Below are 20,123 nucleotides of genomic sequence, written 5' to 3'. Positions count from 1 at the left end.
TTGGCATACAGCCATGCACAGATTCACAGAATTCATGGAAATGCTCTGGTGTAATTTAGGTCATCGCTGTGCTTAAACCTGAGGCTTTGGACTAGGTTAGAACTTCTCTGGTACATTCCAAACGACTCCAATTTTAGTAGTTCAAGACCCCTCGCTGCGTTTGGATAAATTATTTGACATTACAGCCTCGCTGGTAACTCTCAACAATCCTGAATAGAATTCAACATGTACAGAATTCTCAAGGATTCAACAAAACCCTAAAAAGTATAGCTGTGACTTTCACGGTGATTTTTAAATGCATTCCACTAAACGCACATACCACGTGTTCTACAAAACATGGGAACAGATGACTTGGAATAGTATCAAAACACTGTAGCATCTTCACAGCAAGCCATCAAGATGTTAAATCACCATCTCAGTCTGGGGCTAGATTCAGCCCGCTGTGAAAGTACCGTTCCTTCAGATCAGGTATGGGGGGGTTGAATGACAGCCTGCTTTCCAGTGGTTGGATTACTTAACCTTCAACATCCTGATCTTCATCTGCCAAAAGGGACTGGGTTTTCCTTTTCCACACATTGTAGATCAGGCTAGTTGGCCCCTCTGTTTGCTTAAGGCTACCTTCTATCATATACAGCTGGTCACACATATAATGATTCAAACAACTGCAACGTGACTTATGTCAAACATCAACAGTCATCCAGTGTGTGTCGCTTTGTTTGTGAGGGTTGTTTTGATAGCAAACAGCCTGACAACTATTAATTGCTGCGGGATTCCCTGCCCAGCAACACCTGCAGACTCCACAAGCCCACCATGTTGCTCAGGCCCCAGCCAGCCCACAGCAGGTCAGCTGTCTTAACAAATACCCTCTCGACAGCCTGCTGCTAATGAGAACACAGGCGTGGCATTCCAATCTGCCACCTCTTCCACGGATACAATTCCTTCTTGTAACGAGGCCGGGAACACTAATCAAATACGCAAACCTCTGGGTTTATGGCGGTTTGCTTTTGCAGGGGAGATTAAATGTTTTCAGAGTATGACTCCAGATATTTTTCATTTACATTCCTTTGTCCGGGCAGATAACCAGAGAGAGAAGCGGCCCATCCAGGGGATAATTACACAGCAGGCAGGCAATCCACATTCTGTCTTCGTCTCTGTACCACTAGGCCCTCTTTGGCTGTTATAAACATGTATCTGTCCTTAGAATCCCTAAATAAACTGCACAGGGCAATAACAACAAGTTCATGCCTTGTCTTTCCCTCAAAGCCTATACAGCACCACCCTGGGTGCAACAGGAGTCACTTCGCTTGTCTGTCCTAAGATCTATGAAAAGTAAAAAAGAGACTGCTCATGTTCCACCGTGCTTGTTTTAAGTGGATACTGGGAAAACAGCTTGTTTTTTCAAAGATGTGTAATAAGCGAGGACAAGTCTTCCCAAAGAGGAAAGAGAAAACAGCATGTTCCTATTGATTTTATCTGCCTGGTGAGGCCAAGAGAAATACTGTACAACAGACCGTATGTATTTCCTTCACTTATTGTCCAATGTCCAGCCTTGCTAATGTGGGCCATCCAAAAAACAACACTCCTAGAGACAACCGTATCGCCTCAAATGTTGGGGAACTAAAAACTTGATCTGAATAAAAAAGAAAATCATTGTTATTGCACCAGAGACTATTTTCCATAAAATTATGATCTTAGAAACTTGAAAAAAGTTAGCCTTGGTGCACAGTAACTGTAAACAAGTTGTGTTCTACCTAATCAAACTATTCGTTATTTGAAATAAAACAATTGGACATATCGTGAAAATCAAGTGAAACTTCACCAAATGACCTCATTTGACAGTACAGTGCATACATAAGTTATTTTTCAGACCCCTTCTCATTTCTCCCCTTCCACCCTCCCTCCCTCTCAAAGTATGTCTGCATCTCAAGAGTGGACCAATGTACCCTTGCACTGAATGCCAATGAGTTGGGGCTATTTATGTTCATCTTCCCACAATACATCAACAAAAGCCTGGTTGACGCCAACCAATAGATCAGCGTTTTCAGCTCACCCCAATACATGTACTGTAGAGCCTGGCACAAAACGTACCAATTACTCAACACTGGTGGTGAGCCTAACTTCTTGGTAACGAAGAAAACGGGCAGATTGCTCCGAGTAGAGGCTCAGTCGTAGCTTGTTTAGAGAAATGTCAGGGGGAAGGAAGCGTTAATTTCATTGAGATAGGAGACTTGACATTTGTCAGGCCTGAAAAACAAACATCATTCAAGATCAACAATGTGAGGGCATACTATATTATAATCCCATAACATGATAAATTGAATACAAATTGGATTGGTTTAAAAAGGTGTGTCCAAGTGATTGTTCCAAGTAGTCCCAAGTCCAAATTAGTCACCATTATCAAAACAAAATGAATCGTGTGGATGAAGACGTAAGTCTAACTGTAATGTCAAGAAGTAAGGCTAGGTCAACTGATAGTAACATGAGTCAGCGATTATGTCGCCCTTATGACGGAGGGTTCAAGTGTCACCACAATTTATTTACGTGACCAAATGTTGCAAGAGAGGTTTTCATCCTAGTCATAAGGTAGGCAAAGTTGGGTGTGATCACTGTAATGACAGTATATAAAGTAAAGGGCACATCATCCCTGGCTGTGCAAACAAAGCCTAAAAAGATACCAGAGCAACAGGCCATGGTCATTTCCAATGAAATATGAATTTCCAAGATGTAGGAGTTTGGTTCAGCTTTCCCTGTATGGTTGAGAGAGAGAAGAGAGAGGAGAAAGAGCATGAAGTAGAGAAAGCAAGACTGAAATGGGCTGAGGAGAGACAGGAAGAGAGGCTCAGAAATACATAGGTGACAAGCACCATTCAACTATGAATCAGAGTATTAGAAAAGGAAGATGATACAAGGAGATTGATAGATAACGGTGATGACAGAACACGAGTCATGGGTCCTTGAGAAAATCTCACACAAATTAAAGGATACCTTTCAGAGGCGACTAATTATGACCTCATAATCACAAGCATCCTGTGGTTGCTATAGAAGAAGGCTTATCTCACTTCACATTAGAGATAAAAGATGCCTCAAGCTCTTTCCAAACGAGATCCAAAAAAACAGATCAAAGGAGCCTGGGTGAAGTGTTTTCTACATGGAGTACACTGTTACCACTTCCATTGATATTAAGTGCTTGGCTCTCCAAGAGGCTCAGAAAAGCATGGTTCATTAGCAGACACCTTAGTGACCGCTAACTTCAAACCCATTCATTGTCGTCTCGTTTGCTGGAACTGCAAGCAAAGCCTTGCTTAATTTTCTACAACAAAAACCATGCATTTCTTTTATTAGTGTTGCTCAGATAGTTTCTCTCTCTTCCATAGGGACAACTAGGGATGCAATAACAGACGCATATGTTGTAGCTACTTTTCTCAATAACTTAACCCATTTGACCGGATTGGGCTTGAGTTTGGATTCAATGTAGGTTGTCTTTAGTTTGTCTGCTCTACCATGATATGGCATCTCCAGAAACATCCCTGACAAGAGGCAGAAAGAGTTATTTGCGGCATCGCTGTCAAGGATGACCAGTGTGTAACCCAAAGGAAGGGACTTGGATGACACTAGTCGATGTGGCGCCGGAAGAAATGGCAGCAGTTTTACGGGCGCTCAACCAATTGTGCTATTATGTGKKKTTTTTTGTGTTATTTGTAACTTATTTAGTACATAATGTTCCTGAACTGTATCTTATGGCAAAAAAGAGCTTCTGAATATCAGGACAGCGATCACTCACCTCGGATTAGACAAATATTTTTTCTTCATCAAACAAGACGCACATGACATCYTCCAAACACCGACATCCACGTTATTTGCAAGAGGAAGCGACGAAGGTACAGACGACAGAGCCGAATGCCTGGTCAGGACCCGAAAAAGGCGAGTGGGAAAGCTGCGTTACCGTCAATACTACTCGCCAACGTGCAATCATTGGACAATAAACTAGACGAGGTACGATCACGAATATCCTACCAACGGGACATCAAAAACTGTAATATCCTATGTTTCACGGAATCGTGGCTGAATGACGACATGGATATTCAGCTAGCGGGATACACGCTGCACCGGCAAGATAGAACAGCACACTCCGGTAAGACGAGGGGTGGCGGTCTGTGCATATTTGTAAACAACAGCTGGTGCACGAAATCTAAGGAAGTCTCTAGATTTTGCTCGCCTGAAGTAGAGTATATTGTGATAAATTGCAGGCCACACTACTTGCCAAGAGAGTTTTCAGCTATACTTTTCGTGGCTGTTTATTTACCACCACAGACAGATGCTGGCACTAACACCACACTCAGTCAGCTGTATAAGGAAATAAGCAAACAGGAAACCACTCACCCAGAGGCGGCGCTCCTAGTGGCCGGAGACTTTAATGCAGGGAAACTTAAATCAGTTCTACCTAATTTCCATCAACATGTTACATGTGCAACCAGAGGAAAAAAAATTCTAGATCACCTGTACTCCACACACAGTGACGCGTACAAAGCTCTCCCTCGCCCTCCATTTGGTAAATCCGACCACAACTCTATCCTCCCGATTCCTGCTTACAAACAAAAATTAAAGCAGGAAGCACCAGTGACTCGGTCTATAGAAAAGTGGTCAGATGAAGCAAATGCTAAACTACAGGACTGTTTTGCTATCACAGACTGGAACATGTTCCGGGATTCTTCCGATAGCATTGAGGAGTACACCACATCAGTCACTGGCTTTATCAATAAGTGCATCGAGGACGTCGTCCCCACAGTGACTGTACGTACATACCCCAACCAGAAGCCATGGATTACAGGCAACATTCACACTGAGCTAAAGGGTAGAGCTGCCGCTTTCAAGGTGTGAGACTCTAACCCGGAAGCTTACAAGAAATCCTGCTATGCCCTCAGACGAACCATAAAACAGAAAAAGCGTCAATACAGGGCAAAGATTGAATCATACTACACCGGCTCCGACACTCGTCTTATGTGGCAGGGCTTGCAAACTATTACAGACTACAAAAGGGAAGCACAGCCACGAGCTGCCCAGTGACACGAGCCTACCAGACGAGCTAAATCACTTCTATGCTCGCTTCGAGGCAAGCAACACTGAGGCATGGATGAGAGCATCGGCTGTTCCAGGCGACTGTGTGATCACGCTCTCTGTAGCTGACGTGAGTATGACCTTTAAAACAGGTCAACATACACAAGGCTGCGGGGGCCAGACGGATTACCAGGACGTGTGCTCCGGGCATGTGCTGACCAACTGGCAGGTGTCTTCACTGACATTTTCAACATGTCCCTGATTAAGTCTGTAATGCCAACATGTTTCAAGCAGACCACCATAGTCCCTATGCCTAAGAACACAAAAGCAATCTGCCTAAATGACTACAGACCCGTAGCACTCACGTCTGTAGTCATGAAGTGCTTTGAAATTTTGGTAATGTCTCACATCAACACCATTATCCCAGAAACCCTAGACCCACTCCAATTTGCATACCGTCCAAACAGATCCACAGATAATCTCTATTGCACTCCACACTGCCATTTCCCACCTCGACAAAAGGAACACCTACGTGAGAATGCTATCCATTGACTACAGCTCAGCGTTCAACACCATAGTACCCTCAAAGCTCATCACTAAGCTAAGGATCCTCGAACTAAACACCTCCCTCTGCAACTGGATCCTGGACTTCCTGACGGGCCGCCCCCAGGTGATGAGGGTAGGTAGCAACACATCTGCCCCACTGATACTCAACACTGGAGCTCCCCAGAGGTGCGTGCACTGTCCCCTCCTGTACTCCCTGTTCACCCACGACTACATGGCCAGGCACGACTCCAACACCATCATTAAGTTTGCAGACGACACAACAGTGGTAGGCATGAACACCGACAACGAAGAGACAGCCTATAGAGAGGAAGTCAGAGACCTGGCCGGGTCTATCCCTCAACGTAACCAAGACTAAGGAGATTATTGTGGACTACAGGAAAAGGAGGACCGAGCACGCCCCCATTCTCATCGACGGGGCTGTAGTGGAGCAGGTTGAGAGCTTTAAGTTCCTTGGTGTCCACATCAACAACAAACTAGAATGGTCCAAGACAGTCGTGAAGTGGGCACGGCAAAGCCTATTCCCCCTCAGGAAACGAAAAAGATTTGGCATGGGTCCTGAGATCCTCAAAAGGTTCTACAGATGCAACATCGAGAGCAACCTGACTGGTTGCATCACTGCCTGGTATGGCAACTGCTCAGCCTCTGACCGCAAGGCATTACAGAGGGTAGTGCGTACGGCCCAGTACATCACTGGGGCTAAGCTGCCTGCCATACAGGACCTCTACACCAGGTGGTGTCAGAGGAMGGCCCGAAAAATAGACTGTTCTCTCTACTGCCGCATGGCAAGCGGTACCAGAGTGCCAAGTCTAGGACAAAAAGGCTTCTCAACAGTTTTTACCCCCAAGCCACAAGACTCCTGAACAGGTAATCAAATGGCTACCCGGACTATTTGCATTGTGTGCCACCCCCCAACCCCTATTTTTACGCTGCTGCTACTCTCTGTTTATCATATATGCATAGTCACTTTAACTATACATTCATGTATATACTACCTCAATTGGGCCGAACAACCAGTGCTCCCGCACAGTGGCTAACCGGGCTATCTGCATTGTGTCCCACCCACCACCCGCCAACCCCTCTTTTACGCTACTGCTACTCTGTTCATCATATATGCATAGTCACTTTAACCATATCTACATGTACATACTACCTCAATCAGCCTGACTAACCAGTGTCTGTAAGTAGCCTCGCTACTGTATATAGCCTGTCTTTTTACTGTTGTTTTATTTCTTCACCTACCTATTGTTCACCGAATACCTTTTTTGCACTATTGGTTAGAGCCTGTAAGTAAGCATTTCACTGTAAGGTCTACCTGTTGTATTCAGCGCACGTGACAAATAAACTTTGATTTGATGAGTATCTCCTTTGGAAATTGAATATGCTACATTTGTAAGGACATTGATAGGGGCATATTGAAATCCTTGTTCAACCATAATTAAATACTGAACAAAAATATACATGCAACATGTAAGTGTTGGTCCCATGTTTTTTGAGCTGAAATGAAAGATCCAAGAAATGTTCCATATGCACAAAAAACATATATTTCTATAAAAATCTGTTTACATACCTGTTAGTGAGCATTTCTCCTTTGAAAAGATAATCCATCCACCTGACAGGTGTGTAATATCAGCTGATTAAACAGCAGGATCATTACACAGCTGCACCTTGAATTTCTGCACTAACTGTCAGAAACCGTTTCAGGGAAGCTCATCTGCGTGCTTGCCGTCCTCACCTGGGTCTCGACCTAACTGCAGTTTGGAGTCGTAATCGACTTCAGTGGGCAAATGCTCACCTTTGATAGCCACTGACACACTGGAGAAGTGTGCCCTTCACGGATGAATCCTGGTTTCAACTGTACTGGGCAGATGACAGATAGCATGTATGGCATTGTGTGGGCGAGCCGTTTGCTGATGTCAACGTTGTGAACAGAGTTCCCCATGGTGCCGGTGTGGTTATGGTTTGGGCAGGCATAAGCTACAGACAACAAACACAATTGCATTTTATCGATGGCAATTCGAATGCACAGAGATACCGTTATGAGATCCTGAGGCCCATTGTTTTGCCGTTCATGTGTCACCATCACCTCATGTTTCAGCATGATAATGCATGGCCGATTGTCTCAAGGATCTGTACACAATTCCTGGAATCTGAAAATGTCCCAGTTCTTCCATGGCCTGCATAGTCACCAGACATGTCACCCATTGAGCATGTCCGGGATACTCTGGATCGACGCATACGACAGCGTGTTCAAGTTCCCACCAATATCCAGCAACTTCGCACAGCTATTAAAGAGGAGTGGGACAACATTCCACAGGCCACAATCAACAGCCTAATCAACTCTATGCGAAGGAGATGTGTCRTGCTGCATGAGGCAAATGGTGGTCACACCAGATACTGACTGGTTTTCTGATCCACGACCCTAACATTTTTTTAAAAGATATATGTGACCAATAGATGCATATCTCTATTCCCAGTCATGTGAAATCCATAGAATAGGGCCTAATGAATTTATTTAATTTGACTGATTTSCTATGAACTGTAACTTGTAGCATGCTGTGTTTATATTTTTGTTCAGTGTAGTATTGTATGCAAGAAAGAGAGAGGGGAAATGTGTTTGCATACAGGGATTTATTGATATATATATATTAGCTGCTGAAATGTAATTAGCATAATAACAAATTAAGCATCATTGGATGCATCTCAATCCACTACATCTGCCTATGTCACACTTCCGCATCTGCGGTGCAAGGTGACAGAGCTAGAGTGGTGTTTGACAGAACATGAGACATCCCGAAAATCTTTTTTCTCACAAAATTGCCTGTATCGTTCAAATGGCTTACAAACAATTTTGACTCTCACGGACACGATGGTGTTCTCCGTTTTGCTCTTCAACCCCCACAAGCGTCTTGGGGCTCATCGGAAGTTGGTACAGCCAATCTGCCAACTTCTGTCCGAAGAGTTTGGGTTACACACTAATATGGTCAGACTCTCAAGAACATGTACATGTCAGTTGTTTTGCTCTAGGACACCCATAGGCCTCACAAGACTCGACTGAAGGTGCCCGGGTACCAGTTGAAAAAAAAATGAATGGAAGTACAGTACAGTGRGGCAAAAAAGTATTTAGTCAGCCACCAATTGTGCAAGTTCTCCCACTTATAAAGATGAGAGAGGCCTGTAATTTTCATCATAGGTACACTTCAACTATGACAGACAAAATGAGAAAGAAAAAAAATCCAGAAAATCACATTGTAGGATTTTTTATGAATTTATTTGCAAATTATGGTGGAAAATAAGTATAGGACAGACACTTCAGAATAAACTTCCTTTCGTTTTTTGGGGGGGGGGGGGGGTGCTATTTGTTGTTCAATGCATTTGTATGGGCTAGGGATGACCCCATTTAGTCGACCAAGTATTTTTTTCTTTGAGCATGTACAGTTTTTTTTTAATGGCACATCTTAATTGATGCCTGTCTCAGTGTACTAATCCATTGCAGAGGCCGCGGCGATGGCACACTAGTATCACCAGTAGTACCTTTACCGTTAATTCCCATAATTTCTAATCTACAATGTTGATTTGGTAACCATACTTTCTGTTAATGCATTCAATATACTATTGTTACAGTCTTTTACTGTTCTCATTGTCAGAGTGGGCACATTGTTTGCAGAAAGCGCACAACCTAGGCTGAATAGTGTAGGGAATCATGGTACCATCTAAATCGCTGTGAAATATATTTTCAATAACAAAACGTTATTGTTTTTACAGCTGTTTGATGCTGTAAAAATGATATTTGTTGTAATTGAAAATATATTTCACAATGATTTATATGGTACAATGATTAAACTTTTTTTTAATTACAATGCAAAAACTCTAAAATACCCTATGTGTAGCACCTTTAAGCTTGGTATAGTTAGCATACTTATTATTTATACTGTATACAGATAATTGACCACTTTCCTTTCATAACACTATTTAATTGGAATATGTGTGTGGGGAAAATCATTATTGGTTTAATGGTGGTATCTTCATGGGGATTATTGTTGTGTTTTCACAAAACAAGAGAACACAAAGCTCGTATACTGTATGCACACAGGAGACCTTGAACAATCAGCAGAGTAATCACCTCTTTGTAATTGTTTGTGTTTGTTTGTTAAAAAGGTCTCCCGTCTGCCAAGTGAGTCTGAGAGGGACTATCGTGGGACCTCTACATTGTAACAGTCTTTTCAGCGGTTGGCTCCGCTAGCACATCCAAGGACATCCCTTAAATTATTACACATTAAACCCTTTGAATTTAAGAACTTAAGAAAAAGGTGCTAAATAGACACAGCTATTTAGCCTGAGTTACAACAAGAAACATTTACAAAAAGCTGAAACAAGTGTACAAGCGATACCTGAAGTAAAAGAACAAGCCAAAAGTGCAGCTACTGTCTCTAAAGTAAACCAATGTATACTTGAGGTTACTATGAGGTTATAGTGCTGATTTTGGACTGAGATATCTGAAGTACAAAGCAAACAAGTCAGAGGCACCTGAAATATCTGAGAGTTTCAAAGACACAATTCACTATCCAGTATCCATGTGAAAACGTTGTTTTCTGCCTACCAACGAGTCCATCCTTGAAGAGGACGTGATTATACTGTAGAACCGATGGAATAGATAGGAACCCAGAAAGAGCTTTGTCTGATGTCACCCATAGACCGATCCACACTGTAAATGCGCTCTTGATTAAATGGTAAGATCAATATGTACTTATTTTCAGCAATGCAGGTTATCAACATTCAAACAATACAAATTAGGAAAAAGGGACTCCACATTCAATATACAGTTGAAGTCGGAAGTTTACATACACTAAAATAAAGTGCTTATCCTAACTGACCTAAGACAGGGAATTTTTACTTGGATAAAATGTCAGGAATTGTGAAAAACTGAGTTTAAATGTATTTGGCTAAGGTGTATGCAAACTTCCGACTTCAACTGTATATACAAAAAGGTRTGTGGACACCCCTKCAAATTAGTGGATTCGGCTATTTCAGCCASACCYGTTGCTGACAGGTGTATAAAATCGAGCACACACCTATGTAATCTCTATTGACAAACATTGGCAGTAGAATGGCCTTACTGAAGAGCTCAATGACTTTCAATGTGGCAACGTCACAGGAAACCACCTTTCCAACAAGTCAGTTCTTCAAAATTCTGCCCTGCTGGAGCTGCCCTGGTCAACTGTAAGTGCTGTTATTGTGAATGTGAAATATCTAGGAGTAACAACCGCTCAGCCGCGAAGTGGTAGGCCACACAAGTACACAGACCAGGACCGCCAAGTACTGAATCGTGTAGCGAGTAAAAATCGTCTGTTCCCAGTTGCAACACTCACTACCGAGTTCCAAACTGCCTCTGGAAGCAACGTCAGCACAATAATTGTTCGTCGGGAGCCTCAGGAAATGGGTTTCTTTGGCAAGGCAGCCGCACACAAGCCTAAGATCACCAAGCGCAATGCCAAGCGTCGGCTGGAGTGGGGTAAAGTTCGCCGCCATTGGACTCTGGAGCAGTGGAAAAGCGTTCTCTGGAGTGATGAATCACACTTCGCCATCTGGCAGACCAATGGACAAATCTGTGTTTGGCGGATGCCAGAAGAACGCTACCTGCCCAAATGCATGGTGCCAACTGTAAAGTTTGGTGGAGGAGGATTAATGGTCTGGGGCTGTTTTTCATGGTTCGGCCAGGCCGAACCTTAGTTCCAGTGAAGGGGAATCTTAACGCTACAGCATACAATGACATTCTAGACGACTCTGTGCTTCCAACTTTGTGGCAACAGTTTGGGGAAGGCCCTTTCCTGTTTCAGCATGACAATACYYCCTGCACAAAGCGAGTTCCATACAGAAATGGTTTGTCGAGATCAGTGTGGAAGAAATTGACTGGCCTGTGTCATGTACAAATCTTCCCAGCGTGAAATAGTTCCCAATCGTTCTGATTGTGTTGTGATTGTGATGTCATGTTGTAAAATTTCTCACAGTGGGAAAATAATAATGGCACGCGTCTCTTTGTGTAGATGGCTGAGCTTGTGCGGATGTCTCTCTCTCACCCTCAAAACTTTTGTGGGCGCGTGCATTTGCTAAATCTGCCAATCCAGACTCAAGCGTTAAATGCTGAGGGTTTATGTGAGGAGATGTTTTGTGATTGCAAAGACTTGGCTCTACTTTTTCGATTGATARCCGTCTTGAACAAATATATACACTCTCTCAAAACTAATGTTCGAGGCTGAAAAGAAGCAAGTCCCCACAGCAATGTTCCAATGTTTTAGAACACACTTTTTGCAAAACTGTAAACACAACTCACTGCTTTACTCAGGTTGCAATTTAATTACACACTTCTAGCAAAACTGTAAACATTGGTCTCTACATTGCTACACTATTTCGCCAATTGCCTTTCCATATTGACACATGTAAAAACACTTTTAGATAATGARTTCACTTACAAATCAGAGCTTGAGCACTATAAATAGGCCACAGGTAAACATTTGGTTTGGACAACAATGGAGGCCAATAGTGGACAGAGAGTAAGAGGGGTGAGAACTAGAGGAGGACGAGGAAGTGAAAAAGTAACAGGAGGAGGAGGAGGAGAAGGAAGAGGTGAAGTAGGATGGGGGAKAAGGAGAGGACGGGGAAGAGGAAGGGGAGTCAGGAACACAATAACTGATGAAATCAGAGTGACTGTGATTGACCATTTTGACAACCATGGGATGAGCATGAGGGAGGCTGGGCAACGGGTTCAACCAAATCTGAGCAGCTATACTGTTGCAGGTATCATCCGGAAGTTACGAAATGAGAACCGGTAAGTAACTATAAGTGCTGTAGTCTTACTGGTACAGTAATATGTACTGCTTTCATAATGAGAAGGATCTATCACTAAAACCATTCAAATATTTTTACAGAACTGCAAGAAAACCAGTATCTGGTGAAAGAGGTTGACTGTTCACCCCAGAGCAGGAGACCCACATTGTAAATATGGTCATTGCAAATAACTGCAGACTCAGAGAACTGCAGGACCACATAATGGCAGATAACACCATATTCCAAAACGTCAACAGAGTGGGTCACTCTGCACTGTCTCGTCTACTGAAACACAATAGAATTAGGATGAAGCAGCAGTACAGAGTCCCTTTCGAAAGAAACTCAGACCGTGTAAAACAACCGAGATATGAATATGTGCAGGTAAGCTATACTATCCTATCATTGGTACTGGATCTGCAAGTGTATGGTGCTACATCATATTGACTGATCCCTGTCTTTTCGTACTGTGCTACATTGTTGTCTTGTCTCTTTCAGAGAGCCATGGAGCTAGAAGCAGATGCAGTGCATCATGAGCTAATACATGTGGACGAGGCAGGTTTCAACCTTGCAAAAGCAAGCAGAAATATCATCGGACACCGTGCTATCATCAACGTTCCGGGACAAGATGGTGGCAAGATAACAATGTGTGCGGCTATTAGTCAAAACGGAGTCCTTCACCATCATGCAATCCTAGGCCCATACAATACTGCACACATTTCTGGACAACAGACTAATCCCTAATGACTAGGGGCCAGAGGAGCCCAGGTACGTTATCATCTGGGACAATGTTAGTTTACACCGGGCTGCTGTGGTCCGCAATTGGTTCACAGGTCACCCACTTTTCATCGCACTCAATCTCCCCCCATACTCTCCGTTCTTGAATCCTATTGACAAATTCTTCTCTGCATGGCGTTGGAAGGTGTATGATCGCCAGCCCCACCAACGCATACCCCTTCCACAGGCAATGGAGGAGGATTGTGGAGACATGGATCAAGGGTCACGCCAGGCCTGGATACGGCACTCCAGGCAATACWTTCCACGGTGCCTAGCTCAAGACAACATCGCATGTGATGTGGATGAAGTCTTATGGCCAGAGCCACAAAGGCGAGATGTAGTCAATGTTTTCTGTTCTTTTTTTTCTAGCACAAATGTTTTTGTTTTCTTCTACTGCGCTTTTGTTGTTTGAGGAGTGTTAGAACATTTTGAGAAACAAAATATATATAACTTTTTCCCCTTATTAGTATTGATAATGTGTTATGTTCGGAATCCACATCCATACTTTACACATTTGGATACCTGTGCGTATGTGTGTTTACTACATTTATGACAAAACTTTATTGCAAACTGCTATGCACTGCACAAAGAAAAAGCAAAAGACACAAGTATTTTTATTTATACTATCAGTGCGTAGTTGGTGCTTCGTGTACTTATTCAAATGATGGTTTGTGTGTACTGTATTGATGCAAAAAAAAAAAAATTAAAGAGTGAAGAGTTTTGTTGTTTGCAAGAATTGTTTGCTTTTGCACGAGATGTATAATGTTTTGCTGGTTTGGTGTAAGTATTTGTGGCTAGTGTGTTGAGTTTTGCAAAATAGCCTATAGTTTCAAAGATAGTGCCTACGTAAYTGTAATGCCTTTTATTTTGGAATGAGATGTTCGACGAGCAGGTGTCCACATACACTACATGACTAAAAGTATCTTGGCAGCATTGAACTGAACTGCTTTGGAACTTAGAGCTGCATTCAATACTATTCCTTAGAGGGATTAACACTACACAATGCCAAGATTAGAGCACATACTTGTTTTCCTATAATAACACATACAAATTGTGAAACTGAATGGAATTCCACAATCAGTACAATTTGCCCAGCTTCAGAACACCAAAATGGAATTGTCATTGTTATTTAAAGTACTTCCATCCTTTTCTTGCTTGGTGCTCCCATATTAAAAATATGGCAAACACACACACACACACACACACACACACACACACACACTTTTAAGAGTACCTCTGCGCTCCATCACAATGTCAGTCTAATTACTGTTACTGAGGTCCCCACAGAGGTGATTAGCAGAATCCAATATGACAATATAGCATGCCCTTTCCCTGCACATTCCTCACCCACTACCCATCCCTTTCAGTTGCTAAATATTGAAATATATGCTTAAGCAGGTGAAAAGTGTATTTTTTCAGGGTAGATTCAGATTCCTTTTCTGTTTTGAAGAAACAGAAAGCCCTCATGACCTACAATATGTTTTCCCGATTAGACTTTTCTCCAATAACTAGACAATTTAGCAATAGATGTCAATTTCTTCTCTGTGACTATGGTTTCCTTCATCAACACATTTGGACTACTGGGGCGATGGTGGAGAGACAAATGCAATGAGGGACACAAAAGAGCAGTAAAGTGTGACCAGAAGGGCTAAAGGTGTAGGTTCCAAATGTGTTCTGGCATCAGGAGAGAATCTTTAAAATCAGAGCCACTATCAAGTGGCCAGGCCTTCCATTGTTACTAAAGTGAGAGAGGGATGAAGAAAAATGCATAAAAGCAGGATAAGTTATACGACCTATGAAACAGACTGAAAGTAAAGGTTGACTATGCCAAGTCAATAACATAAATGTTGATCTCAAAGAGCTCCTCTTAATGCAAATCCTTTAAAGGCCCAGTGCAGTCAAAAACCTTATTTTTCTATGTGTTATATATATTTAAAAGTTTGGACACACCTACCTATTCAAGGGTTTTTCTTTATTTTTACTATTTTCTACATTGTAGAATAATAGTCAAGAAAATAAAATTATGAAATAACACATATGGAATCATGAAGCAACCAAAAAAAAAAAGTGTTAAACTAATCAGAAAATGTTTAATATATTAGATTCTTCAAAGTAGCCACCCTTTGCCTTGATGACGCTTTGCACACTCTTGGCATTCTCTCAATCAGCTTCACCTGGAATGCTTTTCCAACAGTCTTKAAGGAGTTCCCACATATGCTGAGCACTTGCTGGCTGCTTTTCCTTCACTCTCCAGTCCAACTCATCTCAAACCATCTCAAATGGGTTGAGGTTGGGTGATTGTGGAGGCCAGGTCATCTGATGCAGCACTCCATCACTCTCCTTCTTGGTAAAATAGCCCTTACACAGCCTGGAGGTGTGTTGGGTCATTGTCCTGTTGAAAAACAAATGATAGTCCCACTAGGTGCAAACCAGATGGGATGGCGTATCACTGGAGAATGCTGTGGTAGCCATGCTGGTTAAGTGTGCCTTGAATTGTAAATAAATCCCTGATAGTGTCACCAGCAAAGGACCCCACACCATCACACATCCTCCATGCTTCACGGTGGGAACCAAACTTGCAGAGATCATCCATTCACCTATTCTGCGTCTCACAAAGACACAGCGGTTGGAACCAGACCAAAGAACAGATTTCCACCGGTCTAATTTCCATTGCTCGTGCTTCTTGGCCAAAGTAAGTTACGATAATGCCCTTTTAGTGTAAGAGCTGTTTGAAAAGACCGCCTGAAATCTCAGCCTGTTTTGGTAGGATGGAGTTTTGGCCTGCCTGGTGACATCACCAAGCGTTATATTTTAGTTCAAAACCTCTCTGCCAAAAACAGCTAATTTGCAGTTCTCCTCCGCACTCAGACAACTCCCAGACAGTSCAAGAAAAATTATTGATTGAGAAATTGCTATTTRCTATGAAGCTATTTTTGTTCCTTCAGAGTAAGGTACTTAATTGTTACCCCGAAATTATTTCATTATGAGATCAAACAGCTGCATTGGGCCTTTAACAATTCCTTACCCTTGCCCTAACACAGAGTACATCATTGGACCTCTACCACTCCCACCCCATTATAAGGAAACAAATTAAAAGCACTTAACATAGAGGACAACTAATAGCCCGTATTGCTCACTCTGTTCAGATCTCTTGTGAAAGGCAAGTTCCGACTTAGTTCAACCAGGCCTCTTTTCCACACCTTTTGTACACTCTGATATCAGTTGTTCTGCATGAGCACTTAGTATATCATTGTGCAACATCTTGTTATGACTTTCCCTACCACGTTACGTGAGAGTTCAGATCTTTTATCTCAAACGTATTGTAGGCTATACACTTAGCAGAATGCCAGGCTGATTGTATCATAGATACCTAAAAGGCATGTGTCTGAACAGATCTCTCTCTATCCCTGCATCAGAAGAACACTTGACCTGGATCTGCTGTTTTCATGAGAGTTAACTTCTCACAGTGTGGCTTGTTATTCTATACAGAGTGACATTTTAACTACAGAAAAATGTGAAGATGTTAGCAAAAATCTATAGGCCTAATTAGGCAAGTAATTTTCATGAATGTCACAATTATTTATTTTTAAAAAGTGTATGTGTATTGGAAAAGGCTTCAGGGCAGTATGTAAACTGGTCACTAATGTGCAGTGGAAGATCAGGTAGATCTAGGAAAACATACACGTCTTAAAAGCAACTTGGTCATTGCTCTTTTCATCAGGCTTTTCATTTTGTTTCCAAGTCTTCCAGTAACTCAAGCCACATCTCTCGTGGAGCCAGTATCATGTAAATACCATGGATTCCTGACACACATCCCTATAAAGCATTCGACTTCAGCAATCATTTGTAAGTCAGCCAGGAAGAACATAATCCTATCCACTAACAGATGCTCAGTGAAATCCTGATCAGCTCTAACAGACTCAAATAGCCTACATACACTCAAAAAGTTGCTGTACAAGTACTAATATATCAGTATCAACTCAGACATGCACCAGCCTGAACTGACTCATAGGAAGAGGAATGACACATGGGGGGCATTAGATGGCTGAACACAAAGCTCTAAGTAACACCATACAGTCTGTTACTCCTGGCAACTGCTATAGAAAGTGCAATTTGGCCCTTTGTTCAGTTTTCCCAAGGTGCATTCTGTTGATATTAATGTTTAACTCCTAAAATACACACAAACCCATGTCTTAATGATTTTGAAAGACAGCATTGGATTTTATAAGCTATTAATCACATACTGGAAAGTATTGGAAGCCCTTATGAGATACAACTTTTTTTTTTCTTGACCAACTTTGTATTGAGGGTGAGGGATAGTCTGATAGCTAGTTAGTAAGAAGCTGATGGAAGGAATGGGCCAGGAGTAGGCATTGCTTCTCCAGATTAGGGCTGGGCGATATGGCCAAAATACCATATTACGGTATTTTTCAAAGTTTTGACAGTATTTTATGTTTTAAATTTGCTTTATGATAGTGCGTGACCCTAGGGTGGCTACACATACACTCTAAGTGATTCCAATAGGTCTTTCTCCAGTCTGATTGTTTTATACTGTTCAATTAAACTTCAACCATAAAATAATTTTCTGCATTTCCATCAATGTGCATTTCCTGCACTCATTTGAGATCATTTCCACACTGCCACGTCGGGCTGCAAAAAAAACCAAGGCCTTATTTTTAAACAATTGTTGCAATTGCGATTTGACTTGCGATTTAGATCAAAACACTTGGGTGAAATGTTGGAATCACGGAAATATAATTGTTATTCTAATTCTACAGTTAGAATAAAAATAATTGTCTTTGAATACAGTGTTGTTTGACATGACAACGAATTCAAATGCCAGGGAGGAGTTATTGTGGCAGGGTAGGAACCAAAGTAATGGTCAGTGTTTCCTAGGGGACCCTATAATCTTTGACTACATTAAATGTTTCCTCATGGCTGCGTTTCAAACAACTTACCCTAGTTTTTTAATTAMATTTTTTATTAACAACAAATCAATACAGAAAGTACATAAGGGAACACAAGTATATATAGATTATATATAAATGCACAATCGAGTTAGGGGGTACAATATCACATTACAATTACACAAGGACCTTAAGGGACATACATACACTTACAATTCTAACAGCTTTTTTGTTAGTAGACTATTTAACTGTCTTAAAATACAGTTCAATTTATTTTTGTAGGGTAAGAAAATGTGTTTTTTTGTTAGTAAATTTACATTTGTGTATATGAAATTTGGCCAAAAGAATAATKAAATTAATTACATAAAAATGTTTCAGCTTATTTTATCGTATGTAAAGAATCCAAACAGTACATCTCTCCACAATAGTGTAAAATCTTCATAAATGTGTTCAATTATAAATCGAATGATGTCTTGCCACAGTTTTCTTACATGAATACAATGCCAAAAAAGATGCAACACTGTTTCTGGGTGGTCATTACAAAAGGAGCAATTTGAGTTGATGTTTTCCTTAAACTTCTTCATATAGTGGTTGGCAGGATAATATTTATGAATAATTTTAAAGGAAACTTCCTTAATTTTGTTAACAAGTAGGTATGTGTGTGGAAACATCCAAACTTTTTCCCAACAGATATTATCAATAAATCCATTCCAATAAGGCATGACATAAGGTATAGATACAACATCCTGCTGAAACAAGGTTCGTATCGCTCTGTTGTTGAATGGACCAGAAGAGAAACAAATCTTTCCTACTGATGAGTCAACAGGGTGAATAGAAGGTAGGCTCTGAGGGTCAGGTCTTGACACGTTCCTGAATAACAGAGCAACACCTGAGGGAATGGCGTCTAAAACAATTGCAAAATCTTTAGGTGTTACAGGGACCTTGTAAAGTGATAAGAATTCCTTATAACTGAGTAAAAAACCCTCTGCATTTACGTACCCGGAGGCTTTCTAGCCGAGCGCACCCAGATTCCATGTTTCATGTTTTTCCTTTTGTTTTTGTCTGGTTTAACAGCCTGGTTCCGCATCTCATAATGATGTTCCTTATTTAACCCTTCTGGGTTCCCTTTCTGTTTTGGCAGTGATTGTCCTTTCGTGTATTCCGGTGTTGTTGTATTTTGAGTCCTGTTTTGTCTTGTTTGGAACGGGATTTTGTTACGTTTTGGATTGAGTAAATCAGTGATTGTTACTCTTACCTGTGTCCTGCGCTGACTCCTTTGCTATCTTTTAGATAGACCTCTGACAGATCAAAATATTTACCCCTGATACTAACCTTGGCAGAGCATCCTACTGGAAGCTAAATAGCTCATTATTAAAATAATGATATAGTTAATTTTTGAGGTTAAAGATCTGCTCTCACACTTTTGGGAAAGGGCTTGTGAAGAAAAATCTTATTGCAAGAACTGGGAGCTCTTTAAATTTGAGGTGTCCAAAATACCTTAGAAAATATGGTAGTAATCTTGCTAAGACAAGAAGAGCTGAGGAGGAAAAGGTGATCATTAAGATAACTTCTCTTTCTCAGAGGTCCCCAGCCGGCCTCTCGGGGAGGAGAAGATGAACTAATTGAGTTACAAAATAACTGGATAATATTATAGATTAAAAGCAGAAAGAGCCTTTTATTAGATCTAGGAAAAAATGGATTGAGAGAGCAGATTTCTATGTAGACTTGAGAAATTTCACTCTAAAATAACACTATCCATAAATTAAACATTGATTGGTGTTATTACAGATGACCAAAAATGAATCCGCTAAATACTGTAGCAATTTTTACAGAATTGTATAGCTCTACGTACTGTCAGGAATCCACAGATATGTTTTTTAATCACTGAATAATGTTCACTCTATCAGTGATATAGAATCTAAACAGTGTGATGAACCCATCAAAGTTGAAGAGATTATAGGGTCTATCAAACATCTAAATGAAACAATAAAATCACGG

General features: G+C 41.4%; 1 protein-coding gene across 4 annotated transcripts in view; it reads right to left on the bottom strand.

Annotated features, from left to right (window-relative positions):
• Positions 1-20,123, bottom strand: part of LOC111959803 (tissue factor pathway inhibitor) — a 42,215-nt gene that overhangs the window by 7,958 nt on the left and 14,134 nt on the right. The window lies entirely within an intron of this gene.

This window comes from Salvelinus sp. IW2-2015, linkage group LG36 (assembly GCF_002910315.2).
Source record: "Salvelinus sp. IW2-2015 linkage group LG36, ASM291031v2, whole genome shotgun sequence".
Lineage (NCBI taxonomy): Eukaryota > Metazoa > Chordata > Actinopteri > Salmoniformes > Salmonidae > Salvelinus > Salvelinus sp. IW2-2015.
This window is presented reverse-complemented; position numbering and strand designations above follow the sequence as displayed.